This window comes from Oncorhynchus keta, chromosome 2, assembly GCF_023373465.1.
Source record: "Oncorhynchus keta strain PuntledgeMale-10-30-2019 chromosome 2, Oket_V2, whole genome shotgun sequence".
Classification (NCBI taxonomy): domain Eukaryota; kingdom Metazoa; phylum Chordata; class Actinopteri; order Salmoniformes; family Salmonidae; genus Oncorhynchus; species Oncorhynchus keta.
Window position 1 is genome coordinate 2,369,704 of NC_068422.1, and position 20,901 is coordinate 2,390,604.

Genomic DNA, 20,901 nt, shown 5'->3' on the forward strand with positions numbered 1-20,901 from the left:
CATGAGGATGGCTGGGGGGTTGTCCAGAGGGGGCTCGGTCTTCCGACCATAAATTGGCGATTTTTGCATTTTTTAAAACACCTTTTTCCTGCAACCTAGAGACATAATCATTATACTTAATTATATGTAAAAATAAAAAAAGTATATTTATCTGCATATCTAAGCATACCTCTTCAACTGTCCGTTCCTCCTGCTTATTTTTTTAGAGAAACAAAATATGTTTCTCTGCTCAAATTTGGGTAAAAGATTAAAAGGAATGTGAGTCTTATTCAGTACATTACAGAAACCTGGCCAACAGACATGTCAGCTAAGATAAAGAAAAGTTAACTACTCTAACTTGATTGACAGCCTGAAAAGGCTTCTTGGTAGCTAGTTATGATGTTGGGAAGCTATCTGAGCTAACTTCATAAAATTGCAAGGTGTCTAGTCATATTACAGAAAAAAACATTTAAAAAAAGGAACATTCTGAAGGGGCACATGCCCCTATTTCCCCTATGGGCATGAGGCCTCTGGCTGGAGTCCCCCGCCAAAGTGAAGCAGAAGCCTTTTCTTTTCCTTTAATCCCCACTTTCACTACCAAATGCTGTGCAGTTTATTCTAACAGTTGGAATTAACTGTATTATTTGGATACATAAACAACTGGTACTGTGCGCTTGTTCAATCTAATTGCGTTTACAATACGCCATATTCTAGTTAGGCTACATAATGAACTCCTGTGAATAAAAAATAAATACAAATTGTGTAGCGGCGACCGCGTGCACAAATCAACGCTGTTCTTCCGAGCTGCGGCCAGATGCCAGAGGGTATGGAAGGGAGGGGTTATGATTGGCTGAAGTGGGTTTGTTGCCTTGGCGACGGAGAGGGGTTTGATAGCGTTGCTGTGCGGCGTGATCTGCGCGTTGCGTGTATGAGGAAGCAGCTGCGGATGTGATCTCCGACACTGTGAGAAACTGAGACAGACACCTGAACACACGATTCCAGCCATACTGCTATTTTACAGGAACCGCGTGCATGATTGTAAGTAGTTGAAAATATATGCTTATTTCATTTCATGGTGTGAGATATCACGGAATGCGTTGTGTTTTCCATGACCGGTGAAAGGCAGCGCGAAGTAAACGAGAGCAGTAACTGATAGCTCGAGCAGCCAGCATGGCAGTTCTATAGCGGACAAACATGTAACGTTACTTCCCCCATTTGTTATCCGAACTCTAGCTTTGCGTTATGGTAAGCTACATAAACAATGTTATATGGAAACGTTTCAATTATTTAGTATGTGTTTTATTATTTTTTTTACTTGAATTGCTCAACTCCACAATATATACTATACTAGAGCTAGAGCCTTGTGCTAAGAAGTTGTTTTGGCGTCTTGTCGTCCATGTGGCATTAGCTATCGAGCTAACTTGTAGCAAACTTCTTTTGTGACCGAGCAGTAGCCAACAAGATACAATTGACCGTGCAATGTTTTTATTCCGATTTGAGCATGCATTAAACACCTTTACAGACGTATATATCAATTGCAACAATGTGTAGCGACGGTGGAAGTAGCTTCACTACTTTCCTAACAGTTTAAGGGTCATATAAAAAATGGCAAGTTTTCGCATGCAGTCATTCGATGAACACGTATCGTTGTCGTTTCTTGAATGTGTTATGTTTACTCCCCGGTTTCATTCGACGTTAGATTGCCATGAGTCATGACACGAGTCTGCCTGCAAATTCAACCATTTGTCAGACACCACATCGATAACTGCCTGAACTTTATTCATGTATTAAATGAGGTCATGCCATCTGTGTAATTTGCAGCATGGAGATTTTTAAAGTAATCTGACATAGTATTTTAAACCTTAGCAAGAACGCTTTTTCATTTGAGGAGAAAATGTAGGACAACTTTGTTGGGCGACAGTTGCAGGGGGTGTTACCATGTTTGACTCTGTAGCCCATTTGCGGTGTTGTCGGTCTATCAAACGGCGATAGTCGCTTTGATAACTTCTTTTTTTTGTGTGAAAATGATGAGTGGATTATTTCTCTGTTATTGATTCCTCATTGAGTGAATTTTCCCGTGACACGTGGTCCAGGGGATATCGAAGAGCTGATCAAGCGAAAGATTGGTTGCTAACCTTTAATTTCTTCAGCTCAACCTCTCTAATGTCCCATGAGTTGGCCTGCACCCAATGCAATATATATCTGGATGGACGTTGAGTCAAATCTTCAATCACTCACATGCATATTGTCCCACGTTGCAATCTTGTCAGTTGAAATGGAGCGTGGTCTTTGACAATGCATTATGGGACAGCGACACAGCTCACTGATGATGGAAGAAGTCAGCACAGCAACTCTGAAGAAGACCCTCCTCATATATTGGAACATATCAGCACATCCCTGGACATTCAATGGATTTAGTGTCAAATTGCCTTTGGAGTAGCTACATGTAACTGCCAAAATAAAGGGAACACCAACGTGGTGTTAAAGGAAAGATTTGGACTGTTGTTTTTGTGCATCTCTAAGCAATGTTCTATCGATTCCTGGTGTCATTTCATGTGTATCTGAGCTATTCAAGTCAAGATATGTGTAATTTAAGAGGTGTCACCTCTTCAGTCTAGGGTGCATTGCTTGGTACCGTTGTGAATGTCAGACTCAACACTCGAGGCACATTGATCTGCAGGTTGAACATGGTGAAATTTCCTGAATTTGTTTGCCGGATTTTTACAGCCATTGTATTGTGGGTTTTGTAGTTGACTTGAGCTGCAACAGATTTCCACAACAATTTTCACATGTTGCTACCAACCTTATTAAAACTATAAAATTAATGATTTGTTGACAAATATTATTCTCATATATAAGTGTTATATAACATGGTAAATTATAGGAATGAGTGGTTCTGGGTGGATTATTCCAATTAATAGGGCATTGGGCCACCATGAGCATCCAGCACATCTTCGTTGCGCCTTGGCATAGATCAGGGATGGGCAACTGTCCCCCCCCCCCTTCAAAAAAAAATACATATATATACACACACACACACTGGGGCTGTGGGTTGCAAAATTCCGGGAACTTACAACTAATTCTGTAATCCTCCAACCAGGAATTCTGGGAATTTATTGAAATTTCCTGGAATTTTGCTACCCACACATTTTTTGGGAACTTAGTCTGGGTCTCACCTTATTGTTGATAGTTATAATAGTAGAATACACAGGGTGACATTTCTATATTTGGTTATCCATCAGTATTTATTTTCTTATCAGTCACTCAATTAGCCGTGTCAGCAAAAAAAAAGTAGATTGGTAAATTATAGATTTTTTTTTAGCATATACATAGCATATCCACAAGATGTTGCTTAGGGCCCCCAACACATTGTTGCTGATGGCCCCCAAAAGGCTAGGGCTGGCTCTGACTGCATGTGTGAGAATGGTTGTGCGTAGCTGATCTGCGAGCCACCACAGCTCCTTATGAGTTCACATTTTGTGGCCCACAACCCTGTCCATGTTGCTGATCCCTGGCATAGATTCTAGAAGTATCTGGGACTCTTGGAGGGATGTGACACCATTCTTCCACAATAAATTCCATTATTGGATGTTTTGTTGATGGTGGTGGAAAGCGCTGTCTCAGTCGCCACTCTAGAAACAACCTTAAGTGTTCAATTGAGTTGAGATCTGGTGATTGAGACACTTACACACACACACACTTTAAACCCCCTATGCTCCTTTGAGACCACTATTTCAAAGTCACTGAGATCTCGTCTACTATGGTAGCCAGAATAATGGCCAACTGGGCATTTTTATACATGAACCTAAGCATGGTGGGATGTTAATTGCTTAATTAACCCAGGAACCACACCTGTATGGAAGCACCTGCTTCCAATACACTTTGTATCCCTCATTTCCTGAAGTGTTTCCTTTATTTCGACAGTGGGACTCTGAATTTGTGAGGGGGGCACTGCCTTGTGCTTGACCTCAACGGTTGATGAAACCAGTTTTTTAAAATGTCTGTAGCAAATTGAGTTATAAAACTATGATTTAACAGCAAAAATCAACCATCTTTCTGAGGACTAAGGTGTCACATTTTTGGGCAAGTGCCATATTTTAAATGGTACATTTTCACCCCAAAGTTATAGTATGGAGTACGCACTAACACTGTGTCTGTGGACATGTCTCATTACGTAACTCTTTCAAGTTCCTGTAAAAACTCGTCAGTTTTTAAATAACGTTTTATTTACCCATCATCTAGATGAGTAGTCTTTAGATGAGCTCAAGTTAAGTTAATTTATTTGCTTATATGCCTTCAGAATGAAGTTATATTCTCAAACACCCCCTTGGCCTTCTCATTATCAAACAGCTTAAATTGTGGAAAAGTCAGATTATTAAAATTGTATTATTATTGATAACTTCATTTGAAATATTTTTTTTTGTTTTCGGCATTGTTTGTTTGACCCAGTCCTTTTCATTAGGGGTAGCGTTGTTTAAAAAAAAAAACATTTAAATATTAATTTGTAATTTTATGGGATTTATGTTAATGAAATTTGGAATGTTTTTAAAATGCGTAATATCTGACCGCAAAACATAATATTTCTGAAATAGATAAGTACATATCCTAATCTCAGAGATTCCAGAGGGCATTTTGAAAGTTGATTATTTATTTTATTTTACCTTTTATTTAACTAGGCAAGTCAGTTAAGAACCAATTCTTATTTTCAATGACTGCCTAGGTACAGTGGGTTAGCTGCCTGTTTTCTGAGAATGACTGCTACACTAAATCCATGAGGTAATGGATTATCACAAGATTGTCTGACTGTTGGTGGCCAATTAATTTTTTTTTGTTCTCCATAGGTGTGGCAGTTGGTGTGATAACATACAATAATAGTATCCCCTCTTGTGTCTGTGTGATCATGTCTCCCCCTTTCTCTTACAAAACAGGATGATGATTTGGATTGAAACGTGTTGCCTACTGTAGTTGTCTTGTTACGCAGGCAAGTGCGTGTGTGAGATTAGGGTGGGGAGGGGCAGTGTTCCTGTTTTGTCAAACAGATGCTGTTTGCTGACAAATGTGCCACAGATAAACAGGCCTGAGACAAAAGTAGGTAAACAGAAGTGATCAACCTGTCATTAGTTTACTGCCAGGAATTCAGGCCCATTGTGTGTGAGCACACTGTACATGATTGGTTTTCTTTGAACCATATGCTCTTAAAAAAGTTTCTACCCTGTACGTTTGCAAGGGAAAAAAATGTATGTACCATAATGTGCACAAGTATACATACTTCTAGAGGAGGGCTGCAGTCAGACGGGTAAGTATCTTAGCTGCCTGAAGTAGTTTGAGACGTTCTCTCTTTCATGGCATTCATGACTATAAATATGCCCTGCCCATAACCCTAGTAATGCTGCTGCTAACCCTGCTATGTAATGGCTATCTCTCAGCACAGGCACGTGGTGGAAAGATTGTCACAAGTGTGTGTGTGCATGCGTGTAGGGGTGTATGTGATGTTGATCATCTTTGCTGCTCAACATAATAAGGTTATTTCAATCGCCGGCATTAGATTCTAGAATCGAAATCCCCCCCCCTTAGTTGCACTCAGCACTATGTTGACAACAACACACTAACCATATTCCACAGTGAAAGAAGACATGCCATTTTAATCAAGAAGTGCAATAGAAAGAGCCCGGTGCTTCCATTTTGGTGAATATTCTGTCCTTGTCTTCTGGGACATGTTGAAGTGTACCAGACTGACATTATCCATCTCACTCTAGAGACTAGGGAATGTACCACTAATGGTTCTGAGACATGTAGGAGGCTATAGGTGCTTTGTTACTCTTAATACATTCATCATGCCTTGCCTATAGGCGATAGTTCTATCATAAACACGTGTTTCACAAGGTAATATGCCAGTTATTCCACTTTCCAAGAAGTAAATACTGTTAGATTGCATGTTCCTCACGTGCATTACATTTACATTTAAGTCATTTAGCAGACGCTCTTATCCAGAGCGACTTACAAATTGGTGCATTCACCTTATGACATCCAGTAGAATAGTCACTTTACAATAGTGCATCTAAATCTTAAGGGGGGGGGGGGGGTGAGAAGGATTACTTATCCTATCCTAGGTATTCCTTAAAGAGGTGGGGTTTCAGGTGTCTCCGGAAGGTGGTGATTAGTGGCATTAGTGTTAAGGACTTATAAGGCTTGTATGTCTGTTACTTTAAGGCCTACCAGTCTGTGAATACAAAGCATTCCCTATTACGTTAACAACAATGCCATGTTATCACAGTGTGATGGACTTCGACCCAGAAAGGTTAGCCTATACCTCTTCAGAACTATAGTAGTGGTCTGTATAGGGGATTGTGTTTTAGCTGGGGCTGTTTAATGGAGGCCATTAGGATTAGCAGCAGTCCTTAAATAAGTTGACATGTCTGGAAGTCTGTTATGGAGACCGAAATAGTTAACTAACCTCTGTCACTCCTATTATTCTATTGACTCCGGTGTGCTAAGGTGCTGCACTCAACACCCTTTATACCCAATTAACATTCAAGGTGTGAAAATAACTGGTGGTCTGATGATGTGTGTAGCGACTGGGCCTATCTGAACATTCTGGAGTAGCGTTTGGGGTTTGAGATGGTGTTAGAATTAGAAAACACACTACCTGTAGGAACAAAAACGGGTGAGTTTTGTGCAGTTCATGTAGTTAACTAAAGTACCAGTCTGATCAACAGCCAGTCTTGAAAAGGTCTGTGATTTAACAATGACCTTCAAACATTGTGTTCTCTATGCGTGGTTGGTTGGTTTATTTTTGTAATTAAACTCGTAATATCATCAACCACGTGTAGTGATCCAACTTCTCCTGCGTTGCATTTAATTGATGCGGTGCCGGTTAATTTCTCATCGAATCACAGCCTACTTCTCCAAATGTGTGAAGATTTCTCAAATCGTTGCACCAATGTGTACCTTGCCATAAACATCAGTACACAAGTATATATTTTTGAACCTGCATATTTAGTTAATATTGCCTGCTACAATTAATTTATTTTAACCTCTCTTGGGTAGTGGGCAGTATTTTCACGTCCGGATGAAAAGCGTGCCCAGAGTAAACTGCCTGTTATTCAGGCCCAGAAGCTGGGATATGCATATAATTGGTAGATTTCGATAGAAAACACTCTAAAGTTTCTAACACTGTTAAAATTATGTCTGAGTATAACAGAACTGACATGGCAGGCAAAACCCTGAGGACAAACCATCCCAAAAATATATAATTTCAGCCTTCCACCGTTTCCAATGGCTTTCATGTTTATTATGAGAAATCCTCCCAGATTGCAGTTCCTAGGGCTTCCACTAGACGTCAACAGTCTTTAGAAAGAGTTAGAAAAATGGAGCAATAGGTTGTAGTTTTTCTAAGTGGCTCCCATTTTGGCTGTAGTGTTTCCATGCGCGTGGGTGAAAGTGCATTCTTTATTTATCTCCAGGTAATGAACATACTATTATCCGCCTTAAATTTTATAGTTAATTTACGTATTAGGGTACCTGAGGTTTGATTATAAACATTGTTTGACTTGTTTGGATAAGTTTATTGGTAACGTTTGGGATTCATTTTGAAGGAGGGAAACCAGTGGACGATTGAATGAACCGTGCCAGCTAAACTGAGTTTTTATGGATATAAAGAAGGACATTGTCGAACAAAAGGACAATTTGTGATGTAACTGAGGCCTTTTGGAGTGCCAACAGAAGAAGATCAAAGGTAAGGCATTTATTATACCGCTATTTCTGACTTTCGTGTCACACCTGCCTGGTTGAATAATGTTTAATGTTTTTTGTATGCGGGGTGCTGTCCTCAGATAATCACATGGCGTGCTTTCGCCGTAAAGCCTTTTTGAATCTGACACAGCGGCTGGATTAACAAGAAGTTAAGCTTTAGTTTGATGTATAATACGTGTATTTTCATGAATGTTAAATATTTATATTTCTGTAATTTGAAATTTGCGCTCTGCAATTTCACCGGATGTTGGCCAGGTGGGACGCTTTTTTTGGTCCTCCAATAACCGGTATCTGCGTTGAAAAATCATAATCGGTCGACCTCTACTTCTGACCCACTGGAATTGTGATACAGTGAAATAGTCTGTCTGTAGACAATTGTTAGAATGCACAAAGTAGATGTCCTAACCGATTTGCCAAAACTATTTTTTTTGTTAACCAGAAATTTGTGAAGTGGTTAAAAAATGTGTTTTAATGACTCCATCCTAAGTGTATGCAAACTTCCGACTTCAACTGTAGACGTAGAGTAATTGATGTGCATATAGGACGTAGAGTAATTGTTTATTGATGGTCTCAGCATGACTCCGTGGCTAAAGGGTTAACTAGTGATTATTTTAAGATTGATAGTTTTTTACAAGGTAACTTTAATGCTAGCTAGCAACTTACCTTGGCTTCTTGCTGCACTCGCGTAACAGGTAGTCAGCCTGCCACGCAGTCTCCTCGCGGAGTGCAATGTAATCGGCCACAATCGTTGTCCAAAAATGCTGATTACCGATTGTTATGAGAACTTGAAATAGGCCTTAATTACTCGGCCATTCCGATTAATCGGTCAACCTCTAGTCAGAAGTTTACATACACTAAAGGTATCCTATCAGAAGCTTCTAAAGCCAATTTACATAATTTGAGTCAATTGGAGGTGTACCTGTGGATGTATTTCAAGGCCTACCTTCAAACTCAGTGCATCTTTACTTGACATCATGGGAAGTTCAAAAGAAATCAGGCAAGACCCCAGAGAACAAATTGTGGACCTCCACAAGTCTGGTTCATCCTTGGGAGTAATTACCAAACGCCTGAAGGTACCATGTTCATCTGTACAAACAATAGTACGTATGTATTTACACAATGGGACCACGCAGCCGTCATACCGCTCAGGAAGGCGACCCGTTCTGTCTCCTAGAGACGAACGTACTTTGGTGCTAAAAGTGCTAATCAAATCAAATGTATATAGCCCTTCGTACATCAGCTGATATCTCAAAGTGCTGTACAGAAACCCAGCCTAAAACCCCAAACAGCAAACAATGCAGGTGTAGAAGCACGGTGGCTAGGAAAAACTCCCTAGAAAGCCCAAAACCTAGGAAGAAACCTAGAGAGGAACCAGGCTATGTGGGGTGGCCAGTCCTCTTCTGGCTGTGCCGGGTGGAGATTATAACAGAACATGGCCAAGATGTTCAAATGTTCATAAATGACCAGCATGGTCCAATAATAATAATCACAGGCAGAACAGTTGAAACTGGAGCAGTAGCACGGCCAGGTGGACTGGGGACAGCAAGGAGTCATCATGCCAGGTAGTCCTGAGGCATGGTCCTAGGGCTCAGGTCCTCCGAGAGAGAGAAAGAAAGAGCGAATTAGAGAGAGCACATTTAAATTCACACAGGACACCGAATAGGACAGGAGAAGTACTCCAGATATAACAAACTGACCCTAGCCCCCCGACACAAACTACTGCAGCATAAATACTGGAGGCTGAGACCGGAGGGGTCAGGAGACACTGTGGCCCCATCCGATGACACCCCCGGACAGGGCCAAACAGGAAGGATATAACCCCACCCACTTTGTCAAAGCACAGCCCCCACCCTATTTCATTGTGGAGATTTTTTACTAGGATTAAATGTCAGGAATTGTGAAACTGAGTTTAAATGTATTTGGTTAAGGTATATGTACTTCTGAATTCAACTGTTTATACACATCAATTAGTCTTCAGTGGAAGAAAGATTACTAAGACAACACTCAATCACATGAAGGCACAGATGACTGGTTTTCATGGACAGACACAGTAGCAAGATGTTCACCACTCTGTTTACTGTTTCTCAGGCGGTCTAGACTTAACCGTTCATGTAGCTTTCGTATTCTGATCTTAGAGTTTTGATCATGGAATTCCCAGTGCGTCATGCATCTGCAACTGCATGTAAATGTGTCCACAGTGTGTCCAGATTACCTTTTCCCGGGCTGTATTCAAATGGAATTGGCCGGTCCGCAAACGAGCAGGCAATGTTAAAGGGATTGCAAATGGGTTAGCTTAACTCTTGGATTTCTAAATATTAGTTAGCTTGCTAGCATTTGAGGCCAGCACACACGTTCCTCACACGCTGGGAATGAATTTCCTCCAACATTATTATGCCTCTGGAGAATTGTGGGAAAAGTGCTGATGATTTCACCCACTGTATGTGCTTTTGGTAGCCTGATTGCGTTCAGACTGAGGAGAAATCCGCACACGATGCATCCCTGACTACCCCCTGATGTGTCAGCTAGATCTGAACACAATCGGACCATAAAGCGACTTGTGCGTTTAGACCCATATTTTCAATGTGATCTTTGTATTAGGATAGCAGAAGTCCCATGTAAGTGTCAAGTATAGACACCACCTCAGTGTTGCATGAAAAAGTGTAACAATTCAACCTGTATTCAACTCAGGCTGTGTGATTTAAAGGTGCGGTATGTGGAAATCGCAGCGCTATTTCCTGGTCGCAAAATTATAATAGTTCGCCAAATTTCAGTTTGTGACAAAAGAAGTATAGAGAATCATTGTCCCTTGTATCTAATCTGCTGTGAAGTATCTTTTAAATAACCAAAAATATGTATAAAACTGAAAGTATGACACAAACAAAACGAAGAACGGGAAGTATAGAACAGATCTAACGCTTCTTAGACTTGCTTTCAATGAGAGAGACAGATCTACTGTCTAAATCACATTTCTATGTGAATTTGGTCAGTCAGCCCAAAAAGTTACATATTGCAGCTTTAAAGGAAGTGAAAGAAGAGCAGAAAAACAACAGCGGTGTGCTGTCTTGGTTCTTTATTTTAGTCTTCCTGATTCATGTCAGGACCAGATCTCCTTCTTGTCTTCTCTGAGAGTTGTCCCCTTTGGGTTAGTAAGCTCTCCTCTTCTCCTGCTCCTCTCTGGCCATATCTGGTGGTTTCTGGTTTATCCCACTGAAGCAGCCAATTTGTCTGTTGCCGCTGCCTCCTCCTCTATCAACCCATCAAGGCTCTTGTCTGTCTGCTGATATGATCTGGCCTTTGTTTGGAGGTTACTGCTTTTAATGACTGCAGCTGCTCACATATTTCATCTCCTGACACACACACACACACACTGCTCAGAGCCACGGACCAGACGTTGTGTACCTTCTGAATGCTTCTCTGATCCTGTCTATTTAAGACTAGTGTGACTTTACTAGTAGTGGAGGAAAAATTGATACAGTTACATACCGTGATATTGTACTGTATAATATTGACAATATCGTAATATTTTTGTGCTAGTTGGCTGTACCTGCACCAAAAATCCAGTTTATTTCATAGCTTAACCGAGTTTATAATGGTGTAGGCCTATGTTCAAAGAATGCACAACGACTCACATTGGTGTCAAATTATTACATTGGTGTCAAGTTATTACATTGGTGTCAAGTTATGACATTGCAATCTATGTCAAGAAAAAAGCTGAGACGAGAGGGTTTCTAGATGAAATAATTATTCTGTTACGTCATTGATTTGAATAGACTAGTATTAACAAGCGTTGCTGAAATTCTCCACGTTTCACCCACATCTTCTGGAATGAGCACATGCATTTTAATTTGTTTCCGAAAGTTGCGTAGTACTACCCTTTTTAATAAATGATTCTGCAGCTTGTGAGTGTTCTGCCACGTAGCTCTGTGTTAGCTGGGGCAATGTTTGCACATCGACTGACTGAACTCTAAATCACATGACCCTTAAGAGAGCCATCGCTGAACACTGATAGTCTGAGTTGTACTTTGGAAGGCCAGAGCTGGCAAGTGTCTTCGCTGACATTTTCAACCTCTCCCTGACCCAGTCTGTAATATGTACATGTTTCAAGCAGACCACCGTAGTCCCTGTGCCCAAGAACGCCAAGGTAACCTGTCTAAAGGACTATTACCCCGTAAAACACTCATCTGTAGTCATGAATTGCTTTGAAATGCTGGTCATGGCTCACATTTTATTTAACCTTTATTTAACTAGGCAAGTCAGTTAAGAAAAAATTCTTATTTTCAATGACTGCCTAGGAACAGTGGGTTAACTGCCTGTTCAGAACGACAGATTTGTACCTTGTCAGCTCGGGGGTTTGAACTTGCAACCTTCCTGTTACTAGTCCAACGCTCTAACCACTAGGCTACCCTGCCGCCCCACATCAACACCATCATCCCAGACACCCTGGACCCACTCCAACTTGCATACTGCCCTAACAGATCCACAGATGACGTAATCTCTATTGCACTCAACACTGCCCTTTCCCACCTGGACAAAAGGAACACCTACGTGAGAATGCTGTTCAGACTACAGCTCAGCGTTCAACAGTATAGTGCCTTCCGAGCTGACAAGGTAAAAATCTGTTGTCTGCCCCTGAGCAAGGCAGTTAACCCACTGTTTCCCACGCGTCGACAATCCCTTTCCTCCTAGCTCATCACTAAGCTCAGGACCCTGGGACTAAACACCTCCCTCTGCAACTGGATCCTGGACTTCCTGACGGGCCATCCCCAGGTGGTGAGGATAGACAACAACACGTGCCATGCTGGATGTGATTTTTACATGTAGAATCACATGAAAATGTCAGCAATCAGACATCAACAGTGCTCTGAACAATCGGTAGACAAATGGAGATCCACATTCCACTGCAACACTTTAGTTTAGCCTACTTTATTCATTTCAAAAAAAAATTTGACCCCCCCCTCTCCCCAATTTCGATCTTGGCTCATCGCTGCAACTCCTTAACTGGCTCGGGAGGCGAAGGTCGAGTCGTGCATCCTCCGAAACGTGACCCTCCAAACCGCACTTCTTAACACCCACTTAACCCGGAGGCCAGTGCACCAATGCGTCGGAGGAAACGCCAACCGATGTCAGCCTGCAAGTGCCCGGCCCGCCACAAGGAGTCGCTAGAGTGCGATGAGCCAAGTAAACCCTCCCCTAACCCGGATGACGCTGGGCCAATTGTGCGCCGACCAATGGGACTCCCGATCATGGCCTGTTGTGATACATCCCGGGATCAAACCCGGGTCTGTTGATGCAGTACCTTAGACTGCTGCACCACTGGGGAGGCCTAGGTTAGGCTATCCATCTCACTCTCTCCACTAGTATGTGAGCTAAAGGACCGTGTTTGTCCTCACCACATACTTTCCCTAACGGACTCGCGCTATATATACCCTGCTCAAAAAAACAAAGGGAACACTAAAATAACACATCCTAGATCTGAATGAATGAAATATTCTTATTAAATACTTTTTTTCTTTACATCGTTGAATGTGCTGACAACAAAATCACAAGAAAATTATCAATGGAGATCAAATTTATCAACCCATGGAGGTCTGGATTTGGAGTCACACTCAAAATTAAAGTGGATAACCACACTACAGGCTGATCCAACTTTGATGTAATGTCCTTAAAACAAGTCAAAATGAGGCTGTGGTGTGTGTGGCCTCCACGTGCCTGTATATAATAATATATGCCATTTAGCAGACGCTTTTATCCAAAGCGACTTACAGTCATGTGTGCATACATTCTACGTATGGGTGGTCCCGGGAATCGAACCCACTACCCTGGCGTTACAAGCGCCATGCTCTACCAACTGAGCTACAGAAGGACCTGTATGACCTCCCAACAACGCCTAGGCATGCTCCTGATGAGGTGGCAGATGGTCTCCTGAGGGATCTCCTCCCAGACCTGGACTAAAGCATCCGCCAACTCCTGGACAGTCTGTGGTGCAACGTGGCGTTGGTGGATGGAGCGAGACATGATGTCCCAGATGTGCTCAATTGGATTCCGGTCTGGGAAACGGGCAGGCCAGTCCATAGCATCAATGCCTTCCTCTTGCAGGAACTGCTGACACACTCCAGCCACATGAGGTCTAGCATTGTCTTGCATTAGGAGGAACCCAGGGCCAACCGCACCAGCATATGGTCTCACAAGGGATCTGAGGATCTCATCTCGGTACCTAATGGCAGTCAGGCTACCTCTGGCGAGCACATGGAGGGCTGTGCGGCCCCCCAAAGAAATGCCACCCTACACCATGACTGACCCACCATCAAACCGGTCATGCTGGAGGATGTTGCAGGCAGCAGAATGTTCTCCACGGCATCTCCAGACTGTCAATTCTGTCACGTGCTCAGTGTGAACCTGCTTGAATCTGTGGAGAGCACAGGGCACCAGTGGCGAATTTGCCAATCTTGGTGTTCTCTGGCAAATGAAAAACGTCCTGCACGGTGTTGGGCTGTAAGCACAACCCCCACCTGTGGACGTCGGGCCCTCATACCACCCTCATGGAGTCTGTTTCTGACCGTTTGAGCAGACACATGCACATTTGTGGCCTGCTGGAGGTCATTTTGCAGGGCTCTGGAAGTGCTCCTCCTGCTCCTCCTTGCACAAAGCCGGAGGTAGCGGTCCTGCTGCTGGGTTGTTGCCCTCCTACGGCCTCCTCCACGTCTCCTGATGTACTGGCCTGTCTCCTGGTAGCGCCTCCATGCTCTGGACACTACGCTGACAGACACAGCAAACCTTCTTGCTCGCATTGATGTGCCATCCTGGATGAGCTGCACTACCTGAGCCACTTGTGTGGGTTGTAAACTCCGTCTCATGCTACCACTAGAGTGAAAGCACCGCCAGCATTCAAAAGTGACCAAAACATCAGCCAGGAAGCATAGGAACTGAGAAGTGGTCTGTGGTCCCCACCTGCAGAACCACCCCTTTATTGGGGGTGTCTTGCTAATTGCCTATAATTTCCACCTGTTGTCTATTCCATTTGCACAATAGCATGTAATTTATTGTCAATCAGTGTTGCTTCCTAAGTGGACAGTTTGATTTCACAGAAGTGTGATTGACTTGGAGTCACATTGTGTTGTTAAGTGTTCCCTTTATTTGTGTGTGTATATATATCTCTCTCTCTCAGTACCAGTCCTACTCATTCCAGGGTTTTTTATTTTTTACTTATATTCTACATTGTGTAATAATAATGACATCAAAATGATGAAATAACACATGGAATCACGTAGTAACCAAAAAAGTGTTAAATCGAAATATATTTAGATTCTTCAAAGTTGCCACCCTTCGCCTTGATGACCGCTTTGCACACTTGGCGTTCTCTCTGGTGCTCATCCTTGTTCTGTCATTTTGTTCTCATCCTCAACTGTGTTTGTATTTCCCCATATGCTTACCATGTGGGGACTGTTTGTCTGACAGTGCATGCTGTGGTAATGGGTACATTCTGTAGACACACACACATAGAGCTTTTGAAAGGGTTATTCTCCTTGAAGTAGGGAACTCCACCTAACCTCCACTCCTGTCACTGGTCAAGTCCACAGTCCCATAGAGGTGTCTCTCTGTGAGTTACTCTGTGTGAGTTGGTCTGTCTTTGTAAATGAACTTCCTCACCAGGCCTGAGGCGTTTCCCCCTTGCTCAGTTCTCTGTTTAGAATACTGTTGGGCTTGTGAAATGTCGCCAGAGCAAAAACAACCGCTCCTTTGTATGAGGAGAAAGCGAGGCTGAATCTAACATCTTTGTTTCAACTCAACTCTGTTTGCTTTCACCTCTAGCACACATTCAACCCCATCCATTTCTCAGTGTCAGAAAATATTCAACCTCAATGAGGAATACTGTAGCATCTCTGACCTCTCATCAGTGGACCTGCCGGTCTACTGCACTCCGACAGACTAGACACACAAACCAGTTTGACCAACAGAGTAAGACACACACTACTCTCTCTTACTACTTGTTTGAATGACAGACCAGGTTGTAAAGTAACCCCCACTCTGACAAGTATCAGCTGAAATCTAACCAACCCTTTGTCATAATGTGTGCTTCAGTATTGTGACACACAGTATCTATTACAGAGGTGTTAGAGGTTTGAGTCAATCGCTTTGATACAGTGTGTGTCTGTTCCTTTATCCACTTCTATCAACTCAAAATGGCATGTTTAGATTTCAATGCATTTGAATTGTAGTGTGGGGGTCATTTAAATTGTTTTAAGGGAGGATCTCATGCTTTCACTGCATTCTCAAATAATGTTTTTTTTCTCTGACAGCTGGGCTGATGTCTCTCTTTCTCTGTCAGTGTATCGTCGTCTTTGTGAGGGAGCTTTGAGGAGAATGCTGGCCTCAGCACTTTGAGTGGAGCGTGTATTGATTTCTCCACATTAGCCTTTCTCCTCATGCCTCGCTCCGCCATAGAGTACAGCACAATCACTTCCCTTTACAGCTAGGCCCTGCTGCCACGGCAACCACTGCAGATCGGGAGATGGAGCAGAAGCCAGTCTCCTCTTCTGTTGTCACTGAGGAAATCGCTCCATAACCTGGGTGGTGTTTAAAGGCACCAAAGCTAAGAAAACCACTGCTTCGACTGTACCCACTAAGGCATCACATTTTTCTGTACATATCTAAAGAGTCATTAAGAGACCACAAACCTAATGCCGCTGTATGTTCTTTTGTCTTTTAAATCAGTGCATTAGTAGGATAAAGTTTCCAAGGGAAATTAGCCTAATATGCCTCTGCACCTGTCTTTTGTCTGTCTGTTACCACATTTATAATGGAGGGGCTGGCCCGATGGAGAGGGTGGTAGTTTTAACTTGCAGGTGAACGATAGGCTACCATCCGGGCCAGCTTCGGTAGCAATTTGCTTAGCGCTGAGAAGTCAACAAGCGAATATCTCTCATTAGCTCTCACTCACACGTGGCCCATTAACCAGCTAGCGGACCCCTCGCTCGCCTTGCCGCATCCCACTTTGATGCCTTTTGATAAGAGCAAGGATAATGATGATACTCAAAACAGCGATGATAATTCACTTCGCAGCGGGGATGTGATAATCAGCTAAGAACACTTCCTTTGTTATTTGGGATGGGTTCCCTTCAGCGGGTGTTTTGGTCTGTTTTATCTAGCATAAATAACACACACACTGCATTCAGAAAGTATTCTGACCCCTTCACCTTTTCCACAATTTAGGTTAAAGCCTTATTCTAAAATGGATAAAATTCATTTGACCCCTGCCCCTCCCATCAATCTACACACACTACCCCATAATGATAAAGCAAAAACAGGTTTTTGCAAATTTAGAAATAAATAGAAATCTGAATCACATTCACATTTTACTCGTTACTTTGAAGCACATTTGGCAGCAACTACAGACTCAAGTCTTGGATTTGATGCAACAAGCATGGCACACCTGTATTTGGAGTTTCTTCCATTCTCTGTAGTTCTTCTCAAGCTCTGTCAGGTTGACTAGGGACCGTCGCTGCACAGCTATTTTCAGGTCTCTCCAGAGATGTTCGATCGGGTTCAAGTCTGGGCTCTGGCTAGGCCACTCAAGGACATTGAGAGACTTGTCCCAAAGCCACTCCTGCATTGTCTTGACTGTGTGCTTTGGGTTGTTGTCCTGTTGAAAGGTGAACCTTTGCCTCAGTTTGAGGTCTTGAGCACTCTGAGCAGGTTTTCATCAAGAATCTCTCTGTGCTTTGCTTCGTTCATCTTTCCCTCGACTGGTCTCCCAGTCCCTGCCGCTCCCAGATGTGACACTTGGAATTCAGGTCAAAGAGTTCAATCTTGGTGTCATCAGACCAGAGAATCTGATTTTTATGTTGGCTAACTCCAAGTGGGCTGTCCTGTGCCTTTTTTACTGAGTGGCGGCAGAGATGGTTGTCCTTTTGGAAGATTCTCCCATCTCCACAGAGGGGCTCGGTCGGAGTGACCATCTGGTTCTTGGTCACCTCCCTGACCAAGGCCCTTCTCCCTGATTGCTCAGTTTGGCTGGCTGGCAAGCTCTAGGAAGAGTCTTGGGGTTCCAAACTTCGTTCATTTAAGAATGATGGAGGCTACTGTATTCTTGGTGACCTTCAATGCTGCAGAAATGTTTTAGTACCCTTCCTCAGATCTGTGCCTCGACACAATCCTGTCGCTGAGCTCTACGGACAATTCCTTCCACCTCATGGCTTGGTTTTTGCACTGACATTCACTGTCAACTATGGAACCATATATAGACAGGTGTGTGCCTTTCCAAATCATCTCCAATCTTACCACAGGTGGGCTCATCAAGTTGAAAAACATCTCAAGGATGATTAATAGAAACAGGATACATCTGAACTCAATTTCTTGTCTCATAGGAAAGGGTCTGAATACTTAATGTAAATAAGGTATTTCTAAAAACCTGTTTTCACTTTGTCATTTTGAGGTATTGTGTGAAGATTGATCAGAAAAAAATGTGTTTAGTCAATTTTATAACTAGGTTGTAATGTGAAAGTCAAGAGGTCTAATACTTTCTGAATACACTATACACAAATAAATTGACCAAAAATATAACAGCGGCTTGCTGATCATGTTGTGAACAATGCCCCATGGTGGCGGTTGGGTTATGGTATGGGCAGGCATAAGCTAAGGACAATGAACACAATTACATTTTATTGATGGAAATTTGAATGCACAGAGATACTGTGATGAGATGCGGAGGCCCATTGTCGTGCCATTCATCCACCGCCACAACCTCATGTGAATTCCATAGATTAGGGCCTAATGGATTTATTTCAATTGAACTGTAACTCAGTGAAATCTTTGAAATGGTTGCCTGTTGCATTTTATATTTTTGTTCAGTATATGTACATGCCCACTAGAACACCATGCACATTAAAAAACACAGACTGTTGATATTTAAATGTGGGGTTTTACCTGAAGGATGTTGGGGGCGTGGGCCCTGGTGGAGCAGAGAGGAGAGGAGGATCTTTGTGCTACTAATTGAGGTTAATCACCACCCGGCCTGTTTGTTGTCCCAGACCTCCACATCATAACACAGAGTGGTTCTAATTGTTGAGTAGCAGCAGCAGATATGCCTCATCAGCCAGCTAGAAGAACTGCATTAGAAGTGAAACATGGGATCAACACTTTACATCATGCGGTTAGATTTAAGTTCAGTGTATTTTTGTTGATTGTCAGTTTTCAAATAACTTATTTAAAGATCGAGCTATATACTTTTCAGATTTTAGTCCTTTACGTTTACACTGAATATTTGACCATCCCCAAAATAATAAATACACATGATGGATTTTTTTCCCCCCAGAGTGGTGGCAATGAATATATATAATATAGAGGAAACACTTCCATCTCTCTCTGTGGCTCGGTCTCTCTCTGTGGCTCGGTCTCTCTCTGTGGCTCGGTCTCTCTCTGTGGCTCGGTCTCTCTCTGTGGCTCGGTCTCCTCTGTGGCTCGGTCTCTCCCTGTGGCTCGGTCTCGCTCCGGTCTCTCTCTCTTGCGCTCTGTTGCTCTCTTTCTCTCTTGCGCTCTGTCGCTCTCTCTCTTGCGCGCGCTCTGTCGCTCTCTCTCTTGCGCGCGCTCTGTCGCTCTCTCTCTCTTGCGCTCTCTCTCTCTCTTGCGTTTTCTGTCGCTCTCTCTCGCTCTGTCGCTCTCTCTCGCACTCACTGTCTCTCGCGCTCTCTGTCTCTCTCGCGCTCTCTGTCTCTCTCTCGCTCTCTGTCTCTCTCTCGCTCTCTGTCTCTCTCGCGCTCTCTCTCTCTCGCGCTCTCTGTCTCTCTCGCGCTCTCTGTTTTCTGCTCTCTGTCTCTCTCTCGCTCTCTGTCTCTCTCGCTCTCTGTCTCTCGCGCGCTCTGTGCTCTCTCGCGCTCTCTCTGTCTCTCTCTCACGCTCTCTCGCGCTCTCTCTCTCTCTCTGCGCTCTCTCGCTCTCTGTCTCTCTCTCGCGCTCTCTGTCTCTCGCTCTCTGCGCTCTCTGCTCTCTCTCGCGCTCTCTGTCGCTCTCTCTCGCTCTCTGTCGCTCTCTCTCTCTCTGTGCTCTCTCTGTCTCTCTCGCTCTCTGTCGCTCTCTCTCGCTCTCTGTCGCTCTCTCTCGCGCTCTCTGTCGCTCTCTCTCGCGCTCTCTGTCGCTCTCTCTGTCGCTCTCTCTGTCGCTCTCTCTGTCGCTCTCTCTGTCGCTCTCTCTCGCGCTCTCTGTCGCTCTCTCTGTCGCTCTCTCTCGCGCTCTCTCGCGCTCTCTGTCGCTCTCTCTCGCGCTCTCTCTCGCGCTCTCTGTCGCTCTCTCTCGCGCTCTCTGTCGCTCTCTCTCGCGCTCTCTGTCGCTCTCTCTCGCGCTCTCTGTCGCTCTCTGTCTCTCTCTCTCGCGCTCTCTGTCGCGCTCTCTCTGTCTGTCGCTCTCTCTCTCTCTCTGTCTGTCGCTCTCTCTCTCTCTGTCTGTCGCTCTCTCTCTCTCTCTCTCTCTCTCTCTCTCTCTCTCTCTCTCTCTCTCTCTCTCTCTCTCTCTCTCTGCGCTTCTCTCTCTGTCGCTCTCTCTCTCTCTGTCTGTCGCTCTGTCTCTCTCTCTGTCTGTCGCTCTCTCTCTCTCTCTCTGTCTGTCTGTCTCTCTCTCTCTCTGTCTGTCGCTCTCTCTCTCTCTCTCTCTCTCTCTCTCTGTCTCTCTCTGTCGCTCTCTCTCTCTCTGTCTGTCGCTCTCTCTCTCTGTCTGTCGCTCTCTCTCTGTCTGTCTCTCTCTCTGTCTGTCTGTCGCTCTCTCTGTCTGCTCTCTCTCTCTGTCTGTCGCTCTCTCTCTCTCTGTCTGTCGCTCTCTCTCTCTCTCTCTCTCTCTCTGTCTGTCGCTCTCTCTCTCTCTCTCTCTCTCTCGCTCTCTCTCGCGCTCTCTCTGTCGCTCTCTCTCTCTGTCTGTCGCTCTCTCTCTCTGTCTGTCGTCTCTCTCTCTGTCTGTCGCTCTCTCTCTCTCTGTCTGTCGCTCTCTCTCTCTCTCTGTCTGTCGCTCTCTCTCTCTCTGTCTGTGCTGTCTCTCTCTCTCTGTCTGTCGCTCTCTCTGTCTGTCGCTCTCTCTCTCTCTCTGTCTGTCGCTCTCTCTGTCTGTCGCTCTCTCTCTCTGTCTGTCGCTCTCTCTCTCTGTCTGTCGCTCTCTCTCTCTGTCTGTCTCTCTCTCTGTCTGTCGCTC

General features: G+C 43.8%; 1 protein-coding gene across 2 annotated transcripts in view; it reads left to right on the forward strand.

Moving 5' to 3' along the window:
• The first annotated feature begins 800 nt into the window (after window positions 1-800).
• LOC118371530 (forkhead box protein N2-like) overlaps window positions 801-20,901 on the forward strand; it is a 47,013-nt gene continuing 26,912 nt past the window's right edge. The window contains exon 1 of one of the 2 annotated variants that reach the window (XM_035756996.2): window positions 801-1,017. The gene's annotated coding sequence lies outside the window, so the exon portion shown is untranslated. Of the gene's footprint in view, window positions 1,018-1,041; window positions 1,225-20,901 lie in introns of those variants that run through there. The other variant, XM_035756998.2, reaches the window with a different exon arrangement.